Below are 21,729 nucleotides of genomic sequence, written 5' to 3' on the forward strand. Positions count from 1 at the left end.
CTCTAGATGTGCCTGAACCCTTTGACCTGTGGGAAAAAACAGATGTAAAATAGGCACTAAGCCTTTCTGCTTTGGGAAATTGAAGTCACCCATGATGACAAGGTCCTGCCGTTTGGATATTTTCTCAAGCTGCTCACAAAGTGCAGCATCCACATCCTCTCGTTGGTCAAGCGGTCGGTAGCAGACACCAACCACCACACTGTTTGTTTTCCCCTCGCTTATTTTCACCCAGATGCTTTCCACTGTAGATATGCTCTCCTTCACTAGAATTTCCTGACAGGTAAGCCCTTTCCTCACATACAGTGCCACTCCTCCACCTCTTCGATCTATTCTGTTTTTTTCTGAACAGTTCATATCCATCCACCATTACATTCCAGTCATGAGAATCATTCCACCAAGTTTCTGTGATGCCTACTAGATCATACCTTTCCATCAGCATGAGAAGTTCCAGCTCTTCCTTTTTATTGCCCATGCTTCGGGCGTTAGTATAAAGACATCTGAATCCTTTTACTTTTGGTTCCCTATGAGCTGGCCTTGCCGGTTGGGCTGCCCCCGATCGTTTTCCTTCCATACACTCCCTATGTTGATCGTCTCCTTCCCCTTGTGGCTTTAGTTTAAAGCTCTCCTGATGAATCTTCCCAGGTTCCTGCCAAACACATTCTTCCCCAGTTTTGATAAGTGCAGTCCATCAGGTGCTAGTAGGCCTTCCTCAAGAAAGCCTATCCCATGGTCCCAGAAACCAAATCTCTCCTGCCGGCACCAACTACGCAGCCAGTGATTCACCTCCATTATCTTCCTCTCCCGACGCATTCCTCTTTCCTTGACAGGCAATTCAACAATACCACCCAATACTGCCCAGTGGGTTGGGCGGAATTATGGTGGGTACCATAGGAAGGGGGCTCAGGAGGAGGGCCCTTGGGAAGCTGTGGTATGTTAAACATAGAAACCTCATCTTGCATTGTTGAAGATTGGATACCGGATATAAATACTTCTGGGTTTTTTTTGTAGTAATCTTACAGGATCTCCTGACCTTGTTTATCTTAACAGTATGAGATCTTCTGATGAGGAGTGCTCGCAAATGCCACAGTTTTACATTATGACTCCATTTTTTTTGCAAGTCTCTGTCCAGCAACACTGGCCTAGAAAACCCTGAAAAATAAATATATTTTAATTGTTTCTCACTTTGCCAAGTGGCAACGAGTTCCAAGGATAGCACCTGGCCCTGTTCACAAGTCATGGTGGATACACCTACAGTCTAGCCCTGAATGCCAATCTGGGCTTCCCAAGGGAGGAGGAGCTGCTTCATTTGGAGGAAAGCTCCAAAGGCTGTAGGAAGGCTGCCTGGAAGATGGTTGGATCAGCCCCAGCTTGGTGTAGTGGTTAGGAGCGCGGACTTCTAATCTGGAGAGCCGGGTTTGATTCCGCTCTTCCCCACATGCAACCAGCTGGGTGACCTTGGGCTCGCCAAGGCACTGATAAAGCTGTTCTGACTGAACAGTAATATCAGGGCTCTCTCAGCCTCCCCTCCCTCACAGGGTGTCTGTTGTGGGGAGAGGAAAGGGAAGGTGACTGTAAGCCACTTTGAGAGTCGTTTGGGTAGAGAAAAGTGGCATATAAGAGCCAACTCTTCTTCTTCTTCTTCTTCTTCTTCTTCTTCTTCTTCTTCTTCTTCTTCTTCTTCTTCTTCTTCTTCTTCTTCAAGTGCAAGTCTGAGGAAGAGTGCTTGCACTCGAAAGCTCACGCTATGAATACATCTTTGTTGCTCTTAAAGGTGCTACTGGAGTCTGATTTTATTGTCCTATATACCTTATCTTCTTCTCCTGCAGGCTGAGGCAAGAGACATTGCATAGGGCACAATTTCCTACATATAATATAGAGAATGGTATGAGAAAGGGGATCTTATTACTTGACAGCATCCAAACCTTGTGTAGGGATAGTAGGGTTGGGTCTCCCCTGAAATGCCTTGACAGTTAAGTGATCTGCTGACTGCAAAAGTCCAAATGACAGATATCTCCTCGAATAAATCAATAAGACTGCTCGATTGTCAAAAGCATCTAGAAAGCATGGGCTACCTGCTATCGTGAGGGGGCCAAAAACTGTGTTTTTTTCTCAGCCAGTCTACATTGTAGAGTGCTCCTAATTTCCATCTGAACTTCCCAAACTCAGCATCGCACCAAATGAAAAAGACTGCCTTACATTGTTCCGGCACAGCTTATAAGAGGCAGCCTGATTGAAGCTTTAATAAAATTAACACTACTTCCTTGACTTATTTTCCTCTTTTCTTCTTAATCTTCCCTTCAAGATTAAACTCATCAGCACTTGACAAAAACTGCAAATAACAGGCAGATGCAGGAGCCGGCTTTATCTTTTTATGCAAGTATGGGGTGCTAATTAGTGCAAATTGATTAAACTTTAATTGCCTGATCCATGGCTAATTAATATTTATAAGATGAATGAGTAAGAAAAAGCAGACATTTATTAAAACACTTTAATGATTTTTCATATGTTTTGACAAAGCAAAGCAAATAGATGTTAAAAGTCAAAGGGAGCCCGACGTCAGGACTTCTCTGTGTCTCTCGCCATGCAGTTGGCTCTTCCATGCAGAACTCAATTCAGACCCCTTCCACCTCGCTGCCACTGTGTAGGATCCTTCATGGATGGCCCGGCAAACCCTGTCTGCTGGTCTCTCGTTGGGTCAAAACTGTGTTACATTAGGCAAAAGAAAACAAGCTGTATTGATTTATTGAGTTATTTGAGTTATTAACCGCCGCTCTTGGGCCAGCCAGCTTGCAGCGGTTTACAAGAGAGCAAAAATAGTAAAGTAACAAAATAAGATAATAAGAATAACAGTTCTAGAATAAAAACCAATCCCCCTTGAAATTCGTGACTCAACTCAATAGACCCATCCCGTCTCAATGCCTCAAGGTAGGTGCTCGGTGGAGGGACCCCACAGATATTTCTCATCCTGGCCTTGACCAAATGCCTGGTAGAAGAGCTCTGTCTTGCAGGCCCTGTGGAACTTAGAGAGCTCCAGCAGGGCCCTGAACTCTTCCAGGAACTCATTCCACCAGGTAGGGGCAAGGACTGAGAAGGCCCTGGCCCTGGTGGCGGCCAGGCATACCTTGCATGGGTCGGGGATCATGAAACTATTAGAATTCGCAGCGCAAAAAGCTCTGCAAGGGGCATAAGGAGCTAGATGATGTGCTAGAGATCAAAGCTTGAGTCCAGTGGTCTTAAATTCAGTCTCACCCCCCTGAGCTGCTAGGAAGGGCAGTATACAATTAAACAAACCAACCAACAAATAAAAAGTAAAAGAATCTCTCTTGTTTCAACTATGATTTGTGTCTTCTGTCTGTTTTTGTTTAAAGGTCATCTTTACACACCCACTATCCCAGTTGGAATACCAGTCCCAAATGTGGCACATGGGTTTATTTGCCCCCAGGCCCACACAAAATTCAGAAAGTGATCAGCATGCAGCCACATTCTTTAGTGCATTGATTGTCCACACTGCATTAGGGCTGTGGGAATGCATTATGCTCAATTGCCTTTTCCCTAAGACTATACCCAGAAGCTGATGCAAATCACCAGGTAAGACATGGGTCTTCTGCCGTCTTCATGCTTGGTAGGTTGGTGTAATGCTAAATTACCTTTTAAATAAAAATCCCCTGTGAGGTTACTTGCCTCCCTAACGAATATCCACGAGTGATTAAATACACATTTCCATTCCCCCATAATTCTTGTCAGTTGCTTGAATAGGCTGTAATGGAGCCCTTTGTTTCCTTTTGTTATTAAAACACAACATTATAATTCACATACAGGGAACGATAGATTGGCAGCCTCATTTGTACCGCCACGAGTCGGCTGCATGTGGCAAGGAACTCAGAATTTTCAAAGACTGACATTTTTACATGCAGGCACGTGCTCAAAAATGATAGTTCGGCCGTCCCTTTGCTGGATCAGGTTTTATTTCTAAAAAATGTGGGCCTCGTAGCATTCCTTAGATCAGGGGTAGTCAACCTGTGGTCCTCCAGATGTCCATGGACTACAATCCCCAAGAGCCCCTGCCAGCAAACGCTGGCAGGGGCTCATGGGAATTGTAGTCCATGGACACCTGGAGGACCACAGGTTGACTACCCCTGCCTTAGATCAAGAGACACCAATTAAAACCTCATCGGGAAAAGACCAACCGTATTGTAGAAGTCATAGTGTAATGTCGATTTTAGCCCAGTCGGGTTTGCAGGTGTGCCATCGTTGCTGAAGATATTTTATCTTGTGTATACAGGTTGGGTTACTGTGTTCTCTCTTTTATTGTTTCCTATCAGGAAACTGCCGCCAAGTCATGGCTGACTTAACGCTGACCCCTAGTAGGGTTGTCAAGGCAAGAGATGTTGAGATGTGGCTTGCCGTTGCCTGCTTCTGCCTCACATCCCTGGATTTCCAGGGCGGCCTCGCATCCAGGGCCGACCTCATTCAGTTTCTGACATCTGATGAGACTGGGCTAGATTAGTCCATCCAGATCAGGGCTGATATTTCTAGCTCATTCTCTAATTTCCCAAGCCAGTTTTTACTGAGTTGTTTCTAGAAGCAGATCTTGAGGAATATGACTAATTTGGTCCTGGTTTAGTAAGGTAGAAGGTTCCACTGGGGTCTCTTGAGATTCCAAATCAGGGGTAGTCAAACTGCGGCCCTCTACTTGTCCATGGACTACAATTCCCATCAGCCCCTGCCAGCAAATGCTGGCAGGGGCTCATGGGAATTGTAGTCCATGGACATCTGGAGGGCCGCAGTTTGACTACCTCTGCCTAAACTTCCGCTCCTCACATCAGACATCCTGTGAGGTAGGTGAGGCCGAGAGAGCTCTGAGAGAACTGTGACTGGCTCAAGGTCACCCAGCTGGCTGTGTGTGGTGGAGTGGGGACTCAAACCTGATTTTCTGGATTAGAGGCCACTGCTCCAAGCTGTTTCTCTGCCCCTGTGAGCAAGGTGTGCTATTAATGAAGCAAGTAAAGCATTTTAGTCTCTAAGCTTAGCACATGATAAAATCAATCGTACGTAAATGAAAACGAGTCCCAGTTGTTTAAGAATAGTCCAGAATTAGGTAGCCAAACCACTGTAAAAAAATAGGGAAGCGTATTTTCTGTGGAGCCATCTGATTCTGCCCACTTTACTCTCTTGCCCATTTTGCTTGGGAACATATAAAAATTGAGTTGTTTTTTTGTCCTGACAGATTTCGCATGGAGAATATCAATTTAGAGTTTTGTTGTCAACTTTAAGTCTCCACTGAGCCTTTGTAAAGGCAGACAAAAGAGGCTGAGATTTCCAACCAAATCTGGAGACATGACAGGAGAAAGCAAAATGAGCAGTCGGAGAAATGAATCATCCCCCCCCCCCTTGCACTATGGAGATGATACTGTAAGCATAGTGAACTGCCAACTTTGAATTTATGCACATTAGGCAGTAAATATTTAACTTGTCAATGAGCTCAGGGCAGAAAAATAAAGGGGGGGGGGAAATACAGGCATGTAAGACTCTAATGTTACATTCAGTCAGATGGCTCTCTCAGGATCAATACTAGGCTTGCTGATGATGTATGGCCAGGTGAAAAAATTCAGACTGCAGGAATAAATAAGAGAAATAGGAGATCCATTCAGAGGAACACTGGAAGCAGTTTCAACAGTAAGAACCAGTGCTTTATCACTACCCCCACACCCAAATCAATGTCTTCTAGTCACTTTTTGAGTTGATGGGACCAGGTTTTGTTTGCTTTATTTCTAAGAACACTCCTTTCTCTGCACCGAGACTTGTGCATCATTTATAAAGGAAAATGTAGCTCGATTTAGTGGTCAAGAGCAGCGGCTTCTAATCTGGCATGCCGGGTTTGATTCTTTGCTCTTCCACATGCAGCCAGCTGGATGACCTTGGGCTAGTCACAGTGCTGCTCTCACAAAGCAGTCCCGTTAGAGCTCGCTCAGTCATACCTGCCTCACAGGGTATCTGTTGCGGGGAGAGGAAGGGAAGACAATTTTAAGCCACTTTGAGTCTTCTCTGTCTAGTGAAAAGCGGGGTTTAAAAACCAGGTAATATGAGCAAGGAGGTCATTGTCTGGCCATTACAGGTGGAATGACATGTGGCATGTGGATACACCTAGTAAAAAAATGACAATGTACTCCAAGAATAGTGTCTCTAGCCACCCTACATGTCAATTCAACAGCCATGCATTTATAGTTTTTATAACAAAGTGTATTTTGTGGGAGGGTAGCCGTGTTGGTCTGAAGTAGCACAATAAAATCAGAGTCCAGTAAGACCAACAAAGATTTATTCAGGGCATGAGCTTTTGAGTCTGACGAAGAGTGCTTGCACTCGAAAGCTCTCACCTTGAATAAATCTTTGTTGGTCTTAAAGGTGCTACTGGACTCTGATTTTATGTTGTGGGAGATTTTTCTATAGGGCAGGAGCATGAAAAAAACCCTGTCATTTCCCCCACCTACAGTATGAAGTGGTACAGACCATCCCACCCCGCTTATATCATGTTATGAGGACCCCACCCTCTCCTCCATCCAAGACCTCCATAGATTGCAGGGCTTCCCCTTTTATTTTGAGCTTCATTATTTCAGTAGGCACCCCCAGTGACAGCCTAAGTTCCTAAGGGATCTGAAACATGGGGAGTCTCAAAATCACATCAGTTGCACTATACCTAGCTATTTATGAATCCTTGCTAATACTGCTTGGTCAGAACAGCTTCATCAGTGCTGTGGTGAGCCCAAGGTCACCCCGCTGGCTGCATGTGGGGGAGTGGGTAATCAAAACCGGCCCGCCAGATTGGAAGCCGCTTCTCTTAACCACTATACCAAAACATTGCTGATTTAATTTGGAATTGGAGGAAACAATTATAGGACAAAAGAAAAAAAAGGAAAATGTTTTATATAAGCACTGTGTGATTCAAAAGCAAGGCTTTCTCAAACATGTCCTTTTGTAAATTCAAGCAGAGTTCCTTAAAGACGAGACTGAAGATGTTATTATAATGCAGAGCCTATAACTCGAACTGAATAATTAATTCTGTGAATTCTATCCTTTTGCTCTATTCACATGTTTATGGAACTTCTCCAGCTTGTTCATTATTGCATGGATTTGTTCATTAGAGATATTTTGTCTTGCTGACGGAACAACTTCTATAACTTGTCAACAGATCGGTAATTAAGAATTTTACAGTCAGAGCTATGATGTGAATATCTGCTACTGCAGGAAGATTAGTAAGTCGATATGAAAAGAGTGTCTTGATTGCATTCTCTCTTAAGACGTTATTGCTGGTTTAGCCAAAGGGATAGGCTGGTGGTCTACAAAGGACCACTGATGTCAGCGGAGTTAGGATCCAACCATGGTCGAACAGGGAAATCCAGCTGTTAAAAGATGACTGTAACATACTGTGCCTCAATCCAGACAGATACATGACCAACTTCTGTCAAATACATGTTTGACTTTATGGATGGGGTTAAGGACTATATAATGAGTGAGTCTGCTCTTGTAACCAGAGATCTGTCGAGGATCTGCCCATATGGTGTTTTGGTGACTAAGATTTGCATTGGATTGTGGATGATACCTCACAAACATTTCATTGAGATAATCAAGACAATTGGATTGGCTCACACTTGTAATATTACTCACAGACTGAATTCAAAAGGTCACATTACAAGTGGCAAAATGTATTGCCTTTGTTATGAAGAGTCAGTCAAAACTCTCTGATGCCAAATTGGTCAATGAATCCTCTGATGCCAGAGTGGATGTTGTTCACATTGGGTCTTTCTATGCCACTTTGAGACTCCTTCTGATAGAGAAAAGCGGGGTATAAAAACCTCTTCTTCTTCTTCTTCTTCTTCTTCTTCTTCTTCTTCTTCTTCTTCTTCTTCTTCTTCTTCTTCTTCTTCTTCTTCTTCTTCTTCTTCTTCTTCTTCTTCTTCTTCTTCTATAGGATCAATAGTTTGTTGTTAAGTCTTGCCTCTTGTTACCATGACTCACGTATCTTAATTATAAGAATCAGGTTTCACCTTTCAACCACAGAAGGCAGCATGGAATCTACTACGTTACAAATGCACGATGGGAAGTCACATGCTATCAGAATCTTGTGAAAGCAGAATGATGTCACAGTAAAGGAGGAGCCAGAGCGATCATCTCATCAGCATGGAAGGTGATTGTTCCTCACGGGGGCTGACTTGGTCAAAAGCTTAATGATACATGGGCGACCTTGAGCTCACCACAGCACTGATAGAGCTGTTCTGACTGAGCAGTAACCTCAGGGCTCTCTCAGCCTCACCCACCTCACAGGGTGTGTGTTGTGGGGAGAGGAAAGGGAAGGCGACTGTAAGCCACTTTGAGACTCCTTCGGGTAGAAGAAAGCGGCATATAAGAACCAACTCTTCTTCTTCCTCCTCTTCTACATGGTTCTTACTACGGTCTGTGAACTCATTTCACCTGCACGTTTGCAATAGTTGGATCCATAAGACACGGATCAACAATTGCCAATAGAGAGTGATGAATGTGCGAAGAAACCTGAGCGTATGGCTGTGAAACTATAAAGGACCGGAATTTCACAATCATGGTTGTGAAGTATGCCCCCAAGCCGCATGGTTGAGCTACAGCTATATTGGCCTACTCAGATTAAGTTTTATTCATTTGAAATGTTTTCATGTCACCTTTCCATCTGATCAAGTTCCTGTGAAGCCTGTATCAATTTTTATACAATATTATAACTCGGGGATTCATTGGAAGGATATTAACTGTTGTAAATCATCCCCTTCAATAGAATTTAGCAGTTAATTAAGTTCTAGAAAAAAAATTAAAAATACTTTGCAGTGAGATGGTCGCATTGCATTTTAAAGCAATTCCATTCCTGCATTGTTGATCATCCTTCCTTTCTTTTTGAGTATTCAAAAACTAACAGATCTTCAAAGAAGAAAGAATCCAGTTTCATTTCATCTGTCGTTTGAATAACTGTAATGACTGTTGTGGGATTATTTCCTCTTTTAAAAAAATAAATAAATAACAAATCTGATATGAACATCAAAGGGGAAGTAAATCTGTGTGATAAGGGGAACGTCATTTCATTTTCATTCCTAAATGATTTATTTTGTTCCCCCCCAAACCCCAAAACAGGTGTTCAAATTTGGGGCACTTAAATGTATGTGGAACGCATAATTCTAGTCATTCATCTTCACTGAACAAATCCTTGATGATTCTCCATGAGCCTATTGTGATTCAATGGTGATGACAAATTTTGCTTTAGCAGTCCTAAGTATTTTATGTCGTATTTATTTAATGCAATTCTTGGTTGCTTTTCTACTTCAAAAGCGCCTGACCAACAGAAATAGAACTGATGGGTTGAATCCAGCAGAAGGAAATCTGGTAATGGAAAGAGACGGTTATTTTTGTATAATCCTCCTGCTGTTGAAGGTTTTGACCCCCCCCTCCCCAACACACACCTGGGAGATATTCAGTAGGTCTGTAACATCTGCTTGTTTGCCTGGGCATTTGAGGGGGGTTGAATGGTAAGCAAATTTTAAAGAGGGGAGAGGTCTTCGGCTTACTATTTCATCGTTGGGTTTGAGCTGGGAGTGTAAGCCATCTTGAACTATAAGGAAAGACAGAATGTAAATACTTTAATAAATCAATCAATAAAGTAAAAAAATGAAAAATAACTAGCCACGGTGATCCATGCGACAGTCACCTCTAGACTGGACTTCTGTAACTCACTCTACATGGGCCTTCCTTTATCTCTGATCTGGAAATTGCAGTTGGCTCAGAATGCAGCAGCATGGGTCCTCACAGGAACACCTTGGAGTGCTCAGATACAGCCTGTGCTTCGGCAGCTGCATGGGCTTCCAGCTGAATTCTGAATCAGGTTTAAGGTACCTGAGGGACCGCCTCTCTGCCTGTGTCCCCCGAAGAACTCTCCACTCTGCAAATTCTAACCAGTTGGTGGTCCTTGGCCCCAAGATAGTATGCTTCGCTTCAACCAGGGCCAGAACATTTTCAGTCCTGGTCCCTACTTGGTGGAATGAGCTTCCTTTGGAGGTCTGGGCCCTGTCAGAGTTGGCACAATTCCATAGGGCTTGCAAGATGAAGCTCTTACACCAAGCTTTTGATTGGAGTCAATGACTTAACATTGGTGGCCCTCCCCTACAAAACATGTCTGCTGAGTAACACCTAGTTTGGAGACTTCTGGGCTGTGAATTTGTGGAGGCTGCTATTGCTTAATGCTGCTAATTTATTAGCCATGTTTTTATTTGTTTTATATTATTACTGTTTTTACTTTATTGTTAATTTTAAACCACTTTGCACATCACTCCGAGCCATATTGGGAGGCTGTATCAATATTCAATTGATGATGATGACGACGACGATGACTATTCTTAATAGACTCTGGTGGAATGGTATACATTTCTGCAAATACACACAAAGAAGAAGAGCTGTGTTTTGTACCCCACTTTTTACTATCTGAAGAAATCTCAAAACGGTTTACAATTCCTCTCCCCACAACAGATACCATGTAAGGTAGGAGAGACTGAGAGACCTTTGAGGGAATTGTGACGGGTCCAAGGACACGCAGTTGGCTTCATGTGGTGTAGGAGTGGAGAATCAAACTTGGTTTTCGAGATTAGAGGCTATCACTCTTAACCACTATACCATTTATCCACTACACCAAGCTGGCTCTCACAAAGCTGATCAATCAACCTATTAAGGTCATCTTGAGATTTCTCTTTTAGGAGACTTCCTTCTCCTTACAATGGGCTAGGTCCTGCAGACAACTAATGGAAGGTGTTGGTTTTTCAGAAACTTCCATATCCTCCTAACTACCAGGCCGAGAGACCTGCTTTATCTAATAGCTATCTTGGTCATTCAGATTATGTGGGGAAAAGGAAAGAGAATGAGAACACCTTGGAAGAAGAAGAAGAAAGGATTTCTCCTCCCTTTCCTCTCTCCACCATAGCTTCCCTACCCACATTGAAATTAGCCACATGAGTCACACAGCCATGGGAATAAACTTTCTTAGGACAAAATGGGGTCTGGGATGGGAGAAAGTGAAGAGATCCCACAATCCTTGCTCTCACCGATCATGAGATCCAACCAAACAGGGATAAACTGTGCATGCATCCAGGCAGTGATTCTGTGTATCTCATAAAACTTCTAACCTGGTCTCTGCAAAGTATTTGATTTCAAGTTCTCCTTTTATTGAACTGAAGAGAAGGGGCCAAGCTTGTCAGTTCTGGAACGCTGCTTAAAAAAAAAATTGCACAGAATGTTCTTTGTAGGACCACCTCTCTTGATATGTTTAATTGCAACAACTTGGTTCATCTGAACAAAGCATTTACCTGTTCTATAAATGGGTGAAAATAGGGGAATCCTCTCCCTCCCTCCATGCTAGGGCTACTCACTGGGACTGCCTCTTCTTCTTTTTCTTCTTCTTCTGATTTTGCTTCTTCTCTCCCTCCATGTTTGAGCTACTCAACTAGGAATAGCTCAGCTTCCTTCCTACACGTTCCGAAGGGTGCAGTAAGTTGAGGGTGGAGAGCTGACTCCTTATGAGCCCTTCCTGGGTGAGGGCTCCCTCCCAATATGGGATCAGCTACAGGGGAGGGCCATTCCTGGCCAAGGGCTAATCAGGTAACAAGTGACCCATCATTTCCAAAAATATGTTTTACTGATACTGATAATTGCTTTGATTTATTTTTGTTCTCTTCTTTCATATAAAATAAATCAAACTTGAACATGAAAATAAAAATGCCATACCCAAACAGGTGGGTATCCTCAGACACAAGTTTTGCTTTTTGTGTGATGGTATACCAGGCCACATGCAGATCCAGTGGATTCATAAGAATCTCCTTTTTGGCCAAAAACAAATCTTGCCAATCAGACCTTCCAAAGCCATCAGTTGATATCAAACACTAGCAGTAGCACCAACAGTAGCACTGTTGTAGTAGAAAAACCCTTCCAATGGGGCTTGGAACTAACTTTTGTACCCTAGTTATTATTTATTATCAAATTTATATACTGCCCCTTTGTGAGAGATGTCGATTTCTAAATAAGCAAACTCATGGAATTAAAGTTTCTTTATTAAGAAAATGCAAATATCTATGTTGAAGGCATTGTCAGGACTGAATTACAAACCATAAAAGGTAAAGGTATCCCCTGTGCAAGCACCGAGTCATGTCTGACCCTTGGGGTGACGCCCTCTAGCGTTTTCTTGGCAGACTCAATATGGGGTGGTTTGCCAGTGCCTTCCCCAGTCATGACCGTTTACCCCTCAGCAAGCTGGGTACTCATTTTACCGACCTCTGAAGGATGGAAGGCTGAGTCAACCTTGAGCCAGCTGCTGGGATTGAACTCCCAGCCTCATGGGCAGAGCTTTCAGATGGCTGCCTTACCACTCTGCGCCACAAGAGGCCACAAGAAACCATAGGGTGAACAATATAGGGGCTTTTCCCCCTCCCCTGGGAATTTGAACAAGGCACATTTCAAAGGAGTCAAAATATAAAGATAATCATTTTGGCCATCAAGAGACAGGAGGGCATGGGAAGTACAGGTCACTAAAGAAATCATGGCAGAAATACCTGGGGATTCCGACACCCTTTCAGTATTATATCAGAGCAGTTCACAACCATATATAAATTACAATTAAAATGAGTTAAAATAGTCAAAAATTCCCACTAGGGGGTGATTTACTTTAAGGAGCATCCCATATTTTGGTATCAGTTTATGTCATTCACCGGTCCCAACCAAAAGCCTGGGAGAATCTTTGCACATCCGCATTTTAGCCAGCTTATATTATCCCACTTCTTTATTGGTTTCTCTGCTGTCTAACAGATGTCAGGTAACATAAGAGACTGCTGTGAACTGCACCTGATGGAACAAGCCCGAGCCCTCTCATTGGCTTCAGTTTACCTGAGGATCTACATTACCTACTTACTGGACTTTAAAGTTCCCTCAGCAAACATAATGGATGTCAAATGCATACAGGGAGAGACACTAAAAACTGCTATACTCATTAACAGTTCAGTCCCCTTGTGCTTTATAAACCATGCCTGAATCTGAGTGATAGCGGGAAAGGAGGAGAGATAACTTGACTGGCAAAAGGTATATAATTTTTTAAAGTCTTTTACAAGCTCTGCAACATTTGAATTCCACAGGTTTGAATGCTTTCAACAAGGATTCCATGTATGGAGCACTCTTTGTCTTGCACTAGCACCTCAGTTTAGAACATGAGAACATAAGAACGACCTTGCTTGATTAAACCAGTTGTCCATCTAGTCCAGCACAGTGGCCAATCAGTTCCTCTGCAGGTCCAACAGCATGGCACAGAGGCTGAGGCCTTTACCTGATAAGAACATCAGAAGAGCTCTGTTGGATCAGACCAATGGTCTGTCTACCCCAGCATCCTGTCTCACACAGTAGAAACCAGCTCCTCTTGCTGACACAGCACAGATGCCATGGCCTCCCCCTGATGTTGCCTCCTGGCTCTGGATTTCAAAAGATTAGTGTCTCTAAATATGGAGGTTCCCCCTTTCCCCCTTGGGTAGTAGTCACTGATAGACTTATTTCATTCATTCATTCATTCATTCATTCATTCATTCATTCATTCATTCATTCATTCATTCATTCATTCATTCATTCAATGTAGTTTATATCCCACTGCTTTCCAATGACTTGCAGTGGTTTAAAACATAAAAAATCCCATAGTCCCCATATAAAACCCATTGTACCCAAGGGCCCTAAGACCCCTGCAACCACAAAGATTTGTGGTCAAAATATTCTCCCCCCCAAGCAGACCTCCCAAGAGGTGAAGGATGTAGATGTAATACAACTTAGCCTGAGTAGGGGTCATGATATCCCTAGCACTGGCACTGGCTTCAACCAAAGCCCTGGTGGAAGAGCTCCATTTTCCAGAACTGTGACAGCTCCATCAGGGCCCTCAGTTCTCCCAGGAGCTCATTCCACCAGGTTGGGGCCAGGACCGAAAAGGCCCTGGCCCTGATCAAAGCCAGGTACACTTCTTTAGGGCCAGGGACCTCCAAAAGATTCATGCCTGCAGAGTGATGTGTTTAGTGGGGTGGGCGGGGGGGGGGGAGATTAGCAAGGAAGTCTTCTTTCAGTCAGGGCCCAAGCCATGGATGGCCTTGAATGTCAAAACCAAGACCTTGAACTTGATCTGGGCCATGACTAGCAACCAATGCAGCTGCCTCAGCACCAGCTATGGGATGGACTCTCCATATGATGTAATGGAAAGATGGGGGCACCCTCTTTGGGAGCCCCTAGAAGTGGACCTCTTTGACCAGTTGTTTTGGAACTTGGAGTCCCAGCATTCATGAAATTCTTCACGTAGTCTTCTGTTCCTCAAGTTGGTGAACTTTGGCATTGTGGCGTGTTCTCCCATCTTCTTTGACCATCATTCCAAATCTGTCAGTTCTTGCTGCTTCTATCTTGAGGCAATTAGGAGTCTAGCTGAAGTTGTCACATAAAAGAAGAATTCCCTAGCCAACACAGACAAAATCTCTGGAAAAATACCTAGTAACATACATTTCAGGTAAAATAGAATCTTGATTTTAACTATTCTCTGCAGTTTCTCAGAGTATGCCGTTACTGTTGTGCTGTTACGAACATGCACCTTCTGGATTTTCCTAGATGGGTGAAGCAATCAGGAGGTGAATTAAGACAACAGAGCACCAAGCGTGTGACAGCTGATGATGTGTGGATCCAAGCACTCTTCTAGTAGACCTGTGCGGAACGGGGGTCTTGTGAACATCAGTGGCAAAATGGGTTCAACAGAGATGTACATTCTCATAGCCGCCAAGTGTTACACCTCCCTCCCTGTCTCCCTTGCTACCTTTCATCATGTATGCTCCCACATGCAATATACTGATGCACCTTAATAATGCAATCCCAAACCAACTCTGTTTGAGATTGCACTGCAATCCCTCCACATAGGGAAGCAGGAATCTTGTGTTGGGGTGCCAACTTCTAGATGCAGTCTGGAGTTCTTAAAAAATTGCAAGTCATCTCCAGACTACAAGGATGAAATGGCAGCTTCACAGGGCAGAATTACACCTCTGCTGAGTTGCATTCGCTCCCCAAATTGTACCTTCTCAAGCACTGTTTTCCAAATCTCCAGGAATTTGTCAAGGTAGAGTTGGCAACTCTCGGAAGTGGTTTCCTGCCTATCTGAACGTGACTGGCAAAAACACATACAGAGAAGACTTATGAACATCTTGATCGGGGTGGCCACACTGTCGCTCTCCAGATGTCCATAGACTACAATGACAATGAGTCCCTGCCAGCACAAAGGTATACAGAGAAAACTTATGAGCTGGGGCTCATGGTAGTTGTAGCCCATGGACATGTGGAGAGCTACCGTTTGGCCATCCCCGATCTAGAGTCAAAGGGACATGAAAAACCAGAAGGTGGGACATAATCATGAAACGTTCTAATGAAATAACGAAAAGTATAGAGATTGTGAACAGTCACTCCAATTGTGTTTGTATTTTCTTTGTTTAATTTTGTGATTTGGTACTTTCTTTGTTTGTTTTGCGAGTCATTTCCAGTCCCTCCAGAGGGGGAAAAAAGCAGAATAAAATGCCCAAATAAATAAAAGATGCTGTAGACTAGTTAATACTTGTAATGGCCAGGGACCTAAGGGGATGCTGTCCAACCCATCCTTGATCTTCCTTTGAAGTTCTTTGCTAGAGAATGGTGACCTCTAGAGTCCTGGGAGATTGAACTGCTCTTCCACCACTTCCCAAAGACTGCAATTTTGATGTCAGACCTGTGCGTTTATTCTTTTGTGTACTACTAACTGCCCTGTTTGTCCTACGCAGAAAGCAGAAGGGCATTGTTGACGCACAATGGCATTTATTGCCTTGGACGAAGAGCAATTGGATCAGCTGAAGTAATTTGTTCTTGTAAAACTTTGGCCTGAGTGGCTTTAGGAGAAAGAGTTTGCATCCTGGTTTGATGCAGGATCTGATTTCTGGTTAGCATACGTATTAGTTGGCCCGTTTTCCTTGGCAAGTGACTATTTTAGATTAGGGTGTTGTCAGTGAGTAGGTGAAGTTCTACCACTGAAGGCCTGGGATGGGCTGTAGATGACCAGGTGTTTTGGACTAGTGCTTTGGACCAGTTTGAGCTGGATGTTGTAGGTCATTGGTCCTCAACCTTTTTATCACCAGGGACCAGTCAACGCTTGAGAATTTTACTGAGGCTCGGGGGAGGGTAGTCTTTTGCCAAGGGACGTCGCCGCCGCTGCCTGAGCCCCTGCTCCACTTGCTTTCCCGCTGGCACCCCTGACTTCCCGCTACCTGCTGGGGGGCACTACCAGCAGCAGCTGCACAGTGCCATGACGAGGGGGAGCCCCAGCCATGGCAGCTACTGGAGAGCACCAAAAGTGAAGTGGCAGCTGAGTGGCAGGGCAGCCCCCGAGGCAGCAGCCAGGGAAGAGAGGAGGAGCCGCGGCCTGGTACCGACTGATCCACGAACCGGTCCCGGTCCCGGGGGTTGGGGACCACTGTAGTAGGTGACAACCACTGATATCTCTTGCATAATTATAGGTCACCCTATATTTTCCCTATTTTATGTACCTTTGGCCCTAATGTTTACTGTGCTCAAAAACAGTAGCAGGTCTGCAGCAAGACTGTTTTGCTTTCCTTTCCATTGTGACAAGGGCTGTGTTTGCAGGCGCCAGGCATGCCTCTATTCTGTATTGCTTAATTTTCTGATCCACTAGTGACAACATTGCCTCCTGTAATTACATTCTGTTTTCTCAGCACTTTCTTTCTCCCCCACCCCCTCCCTTTCCAGGTTACATTTTTCCATGCTTAAAGCCACTTGATGGGGCTTGAACAGTTTGTGTCCTTCTTGTGTTATTTTCCATTATTGTGCACGGCTTGAAAATAATTTGATGGGCCAGCTTCGCAGTCACTCAGGTCCTGGCGTGTCTGATGCACGTGGTGAGTTCCCCCAACTTCCTGTTGGATTATTTTTTTCCCATTGGCCTAGAACAGGGGTAGTCAAACTGCGGCCCTCCAGATGTCCATGGACTACAATTCCCAAGAGCCCCCTGCTGGCAGGGGGCTCTTGGGAATGCTGGCAGGGGGCTCTTGGGAATTTTAGTCCATGGACATCTGGAGGGCCGCAGTTTTACTACCCCTGATCTAGAAGACCAATTGTCAAATAGCCTCATTCACAATTAGTCCGGTGTCCTCTCGCATTTGTCAGCTCGGGAAATTCCGTAGCTTTCCTTCCCAACGTTTTGGAGTCTGCAGTTCATTTCTGACATGCCAAATCTTCCTTTTATTTTCCCTTTCATTAGCTACTCTCACTTGGACCAAGGGCAATAGATGTATTTTTTTTTTACCACTTGCCTTTCCTACCCAGCTTTTATATCCATTTACTATCATCAAACGGCTTCATTTTTTAGATCCTTTTGCTGAACAGATTTCTACCGCTCTGGCCAGAAGGCACCTTGGAGCTGAGGTTTTAATGCTTAATTGAACTTGGGGTTTTGGTGTGTGGCAACTCCTTTATAGGAAACGTGGATCTGTCAGAGTGCCTGGTAGCAAAAACGCCTTTCCCAAAGAGCAGCATCTGCTAGAAATATAGCAGAGACTGCAGTTTTCCGCCTCCCTGTTACAAAGATGCTATCTTAAAACTGACATATATAAGCCACCTTGTACTTCCGGCTCTTGCCCTGTGCCCTCGGCATGCATCCGATATCCAACTGCTCATTAGCTGTACTATAACTCAAGAGTTCTCAGATTGCTGCTTAATTCAATCAGCTGACCAACTGTCCGTTATTTATATCCACACGGCATCCATTACAGAAAATATTCTATCTCATATTACCGGTGGTGTGAGTTGTTTTTGTTTTGTGTTGAATCCGTAGGAAAAGCAGGGTAATGTCAAAGTAAAAGAATTCAAAGAAAGGTTTCTTGGTGGAGGCAGTGGGTGAATGGTTTTTATTTCATGACTAGGGGCCAAGCCCGTTGCATTCAGGAATACAACGGGCGCTAGATTGCGGGGGGGGGGGGTGGTGGTGGTGGAAGAATTCTATGAATGGCCTCCCCCTTCCCCCTGGAAAGACTGCAGGCAGCTGTTAGGGAATTTACCAGCGGGGGAAGCTCTCATGTGGCAGGGATCTGCAGCCTCTGAGCCTCAGAGGGAAGTGGAAGGAGAAGGAGGTGGTCAGGGGTGATTGGCTGGTCACTGGACAGACAGGCAAGTGAGTTGGAGGAGGAGACACTCAGGAGTGGGACAGCCGCCCTGAGTGGGTGTTAAGCGCTGAGTGGCACTTAAGCCATGAGACACGCTCCTCCTCCAAGCCCTTACCAGAAATATATGTGGAACAGATAATGGGGTCTAATGAGGAGGATGTGTGAGTCAAATGCTCCTCATGGCAAGCTATTGGTGGACACTGGGTCAAATAAGCTGGAATGGTTATTTGATTGAACCAGAATCCAGCTTTCAGAGGATGACCAAAATCCTGGTTTGACTCAACAAGCACTGGCCTTATTTCTTTCACTCCATAGCTGGCAAAGGCATGGTCAGGGACCAATCCAAGGTTGTTGTTGTTAGGTGCGAAGTTGTGACCGACCCATCGCAACCCCATGGACAATGATCCTCCAGGCCTTCCTGTCCTCTACCATTCACCAGAGTCCATTTAAGCTCACACCGACTGCTTCGGTGACTCCATCCAGCCACCTCATTCTCTGTCGCCCCCTTCTTCTTTTGCCTTCAATCGCTCCCAGCATTAGGCTCTTCTCCAGGGAGTCCTTCCTTCTCATGAGGTGGCCAAAGTATTTGAGTTTCATCTTCAGGATCTGGCCTTCTAAGGAGCAGTCAGGGCTGATCTCCTCTAGGACTGACTGGTTTGTTCACCTTGCAGTCCAAGGGACTGAGTCTTCTCCAGCACCAGAGTTCAAAAGCCTCAATTCTTTGACGCTCGGCCTTCCTTATGGTCCAACTTTCGCAGCCATACATTGCAACTGGGAATACCATAGCCTTAACTAAACACACTTTTGTTGGCAGGGTGATGTCTCTGTTTTTTAGGATGCTGTCTAGATCAGCCATAGCTTTCCTCCCCAGGAGCAAGCGTATTTTAATTTCTTTTCTGCAGTCCCTATCTGCAGTGATCTTGGAGCCCAGGAAAATAAAATCTGTCACTATCTCCATTTCTTCCCCATCTATTTGCCAGGAATTGAGAGGGCCGGATGCCATGATCTTTGTTTTCTTGATGTTGAGTTTCAAGCCAACTTTTGCACTCTCCTCCTTCACAGGCTCCAAGGTTAAGTTAGGATATATGGTCTATACCTCCTGTGAAACCACAGTTAGGCCTAACTGAGCCTGGTAAGCCAGACTGAAGTTTAAGAGTGTCAGAACTGAGAAGCTGGGATGCCAAAATATGAATGAGATCAAGTATAATTACCTAGAAGATTTACCACAAGCATTTGACACTTCAGAAACCTAACTCAACAGCTCTGTGATGCTTTGCCGCAATGTTTTCTAGCTCAGAACGTTTGCATTTTATGTCCAGTATCATCTGGCCATAGAGTTCCATTTATGATCATTATATTATTATTACTATTATTATTATATTTATATCCTGCCACTTCCCATTAAAAGACTTTAAAAATCCCAATAAGATGGAAAATATCCCATTCCCACCCCCACTTCCGAAGCGACGGAGAGAACGGAGAAGAATCGATGTACACTTCAAATCCCGGGGGTGGGGGGTGGGGGCGATGAATCTAGATGAATCCAAGGTATACAGGCGTAATGCTTGCATTTTGCACTGGCTGAAGTTTCCGGATCAAGGACAAGGGTAGGCCCACGTAGAGCGAGTTACAGAAATCTATTCTGGAGGTGACTGTCGCATGGATCACTGTGGCCAAGTGACCAACGGACAGGTATGGCACTAGTAGCCGAACCTGGCATAGATGGAAAAAAGCCTGACCAGCTACTCTCTTGACCTGCACCTCCATAGTCAGGAAAGCATCAACGGTCACACCCATATTCCTGGCCTAGGACGCGATGGTGAGTTGTGCCCCTGCTATGGTGGGTAAGCGTGCTGCCTGATCCCACCCCCTACCCCCCAAGCCACAGGATCTCTGTCTTGGAGGGTTGAGTTTCAGGCGACTCTGCTCGAACCATTCAGTCACTGCTTCCAAACATCTGGTGAATGGTTCTGGTGGAGAATACAGGCGTCCGTCCATAAGGAGATAGAGCTGAGTGTCAACAGCATACGGATGGCAACCCAGCCCAAAGCTCCGTACCAGCTGGGCCAGAGGTTGCATGAAGATGTTGAACAATGTGGGGGAGGGGACCGCGCCCTGAGGGACCCCACAAGAGAGTCTGTAGGGCCGTGAGAACTCATCCCCCACCGCAACCCTCTGGATCTGGTTCTGGAGAAAGGAGTGTATCCAGTGCAAGGCTGTGTCCTGTATGTCCATGCCGGCAAGGTCTACAATGTCAAAGGCCACCAACAGGTCTAAGAGAACCAGCACAGCTGACCCGCCTCTATCCAGCTGGCGACGGAGGTCATCCAGCAGGGCGACCAACACTGTCTCCAGCCTGTGGCCAGGACTGAAGCCAGACTGATATGGATCGAGTGCCAAAGTTTCTTCCAAGAATGCCAGGACCTTGCCTGCCGCAGCCCTTTCCATCACCTTGCCCAGGAATGCCAAAAGCGACACTGGGTGGTAGCCGGTAGGGTCCCGCGGGTCCAGCGTTGATTTTTTCAGGAGAGGGCAAATCACTGCCTCTTTCAGCCACTCAGGGAACTCCCAAAATTCAGGGAGAAGTTGATGATGCCTCTGAAAGAAGGGAGGCAATCTAGCCTTCTGTGCCTATGGTTCTCCTTTCAACGTAACTCTAAAAGCAACTCCCTTTAGCAAGCTTGAATGACTTATGGGAGTGCGCCAGAGCTCCAGATGAAGCATTTTTGTAGACATCTGTTAGACTATGAAATGGAGATGGACATTTGCAGCAATTCACACATGTGGCCAGTATTCATTCCAGACATCACCCCCAACTGCAAATGTGGTGAAAGGTAGCATTTAGAGCAGGGGTGGTCAAAGTGTGGCTCTCCAGATGTCTATGGACTACAATTCCCACGAGTACCTGGGGCTCATGGGAATTGTAACCCATAGACATTTGAAGTCAGGGCATGTACAAAAACTTTTAACCTTATTTTTAAAAAATGTTCACCATATTTATGTCACCAATTTTATAACCTATTGCCTAATTTGTATAGACATTAACCTTTCAAGTCCTACTAAGTCCTCCTGTTCCATATAGCATTTTCCCTCTTTTTTTCTTTACCTTCTCCTGGATCAGATCAGTGGTCCAGCTAGTCCTACATTTTGTTTCACACAGTCACAAATCAGTTCCTCTGGAGATCCAACAACAGGGCATAGAGGCCAAGGTCTTCTTCTGATGTTGCTATGTAGCACTGAGATTCAGGGATTGGCTGCCTAGTAGTCATGGAGACAATTATTCTACCTAATTCCCCCTTAAAGGTGTCAATTCCTGTGGTAATCTCCACCTCCTCTGACAGTGAATAGCACATTTTAATGGCCCCCAAGTATACAGAAGCTGATTATCCATCTTCTAAAGCAGAGGTAGTCAACCTGTGGTCCTCCAGATGTCCATGGACTACAATTCCCATGAGCCCCTGCCAGCAAATGCTGGCAG

General features: G+C 44.8%; 1 long non-coding RNA gene across 2 annotated transcripts; it reads right to left on the reverse strand.

Annotated features, from left to right (window-relative positions):
• Positions 1 to 2,574: 2,574 nt before the first annotated feature.
• LOC143840785 (uncharacterized) lies at positions 2,575 to 21,461 on the reverse strand. Of its 2 annotated transcripts, none has more exons than XR_013232410.1 (3): positions 21,358 to 21,461; positions 9,474 to 9,622; positions 2,575 to 2,701 (listed from the first exon to the last, which is right to left on the reverse strand). It is a non-coding gene; the product is annotated as an uncharacterized LOC143840785 (long non-coding RNA). The 2 variants fall into 2 exon arrangements; XR_013232409.1 differs by lacking the exon at positions 2,575 to 2,701 and adding an exon at positions 9,288 to 9,393.
• Positions 21,462 to 21,729: the final 268 nt, after the last annotated feature.

This window comes from Paroedura picta, chromosome 6 (genome assembly GCF_049243985.1).
Source record: "Paroedura picta isolate Pp20150507F chromosome 6, Ppicta_v3.0, whole genome shotgun sequence".
Classification (NCBI taxonomy): Eukaryota; Metazoa; Chordata; class Lepidosauria; order Squamata; family Gekkonidae; genus Paroedura; species Paroedura picta.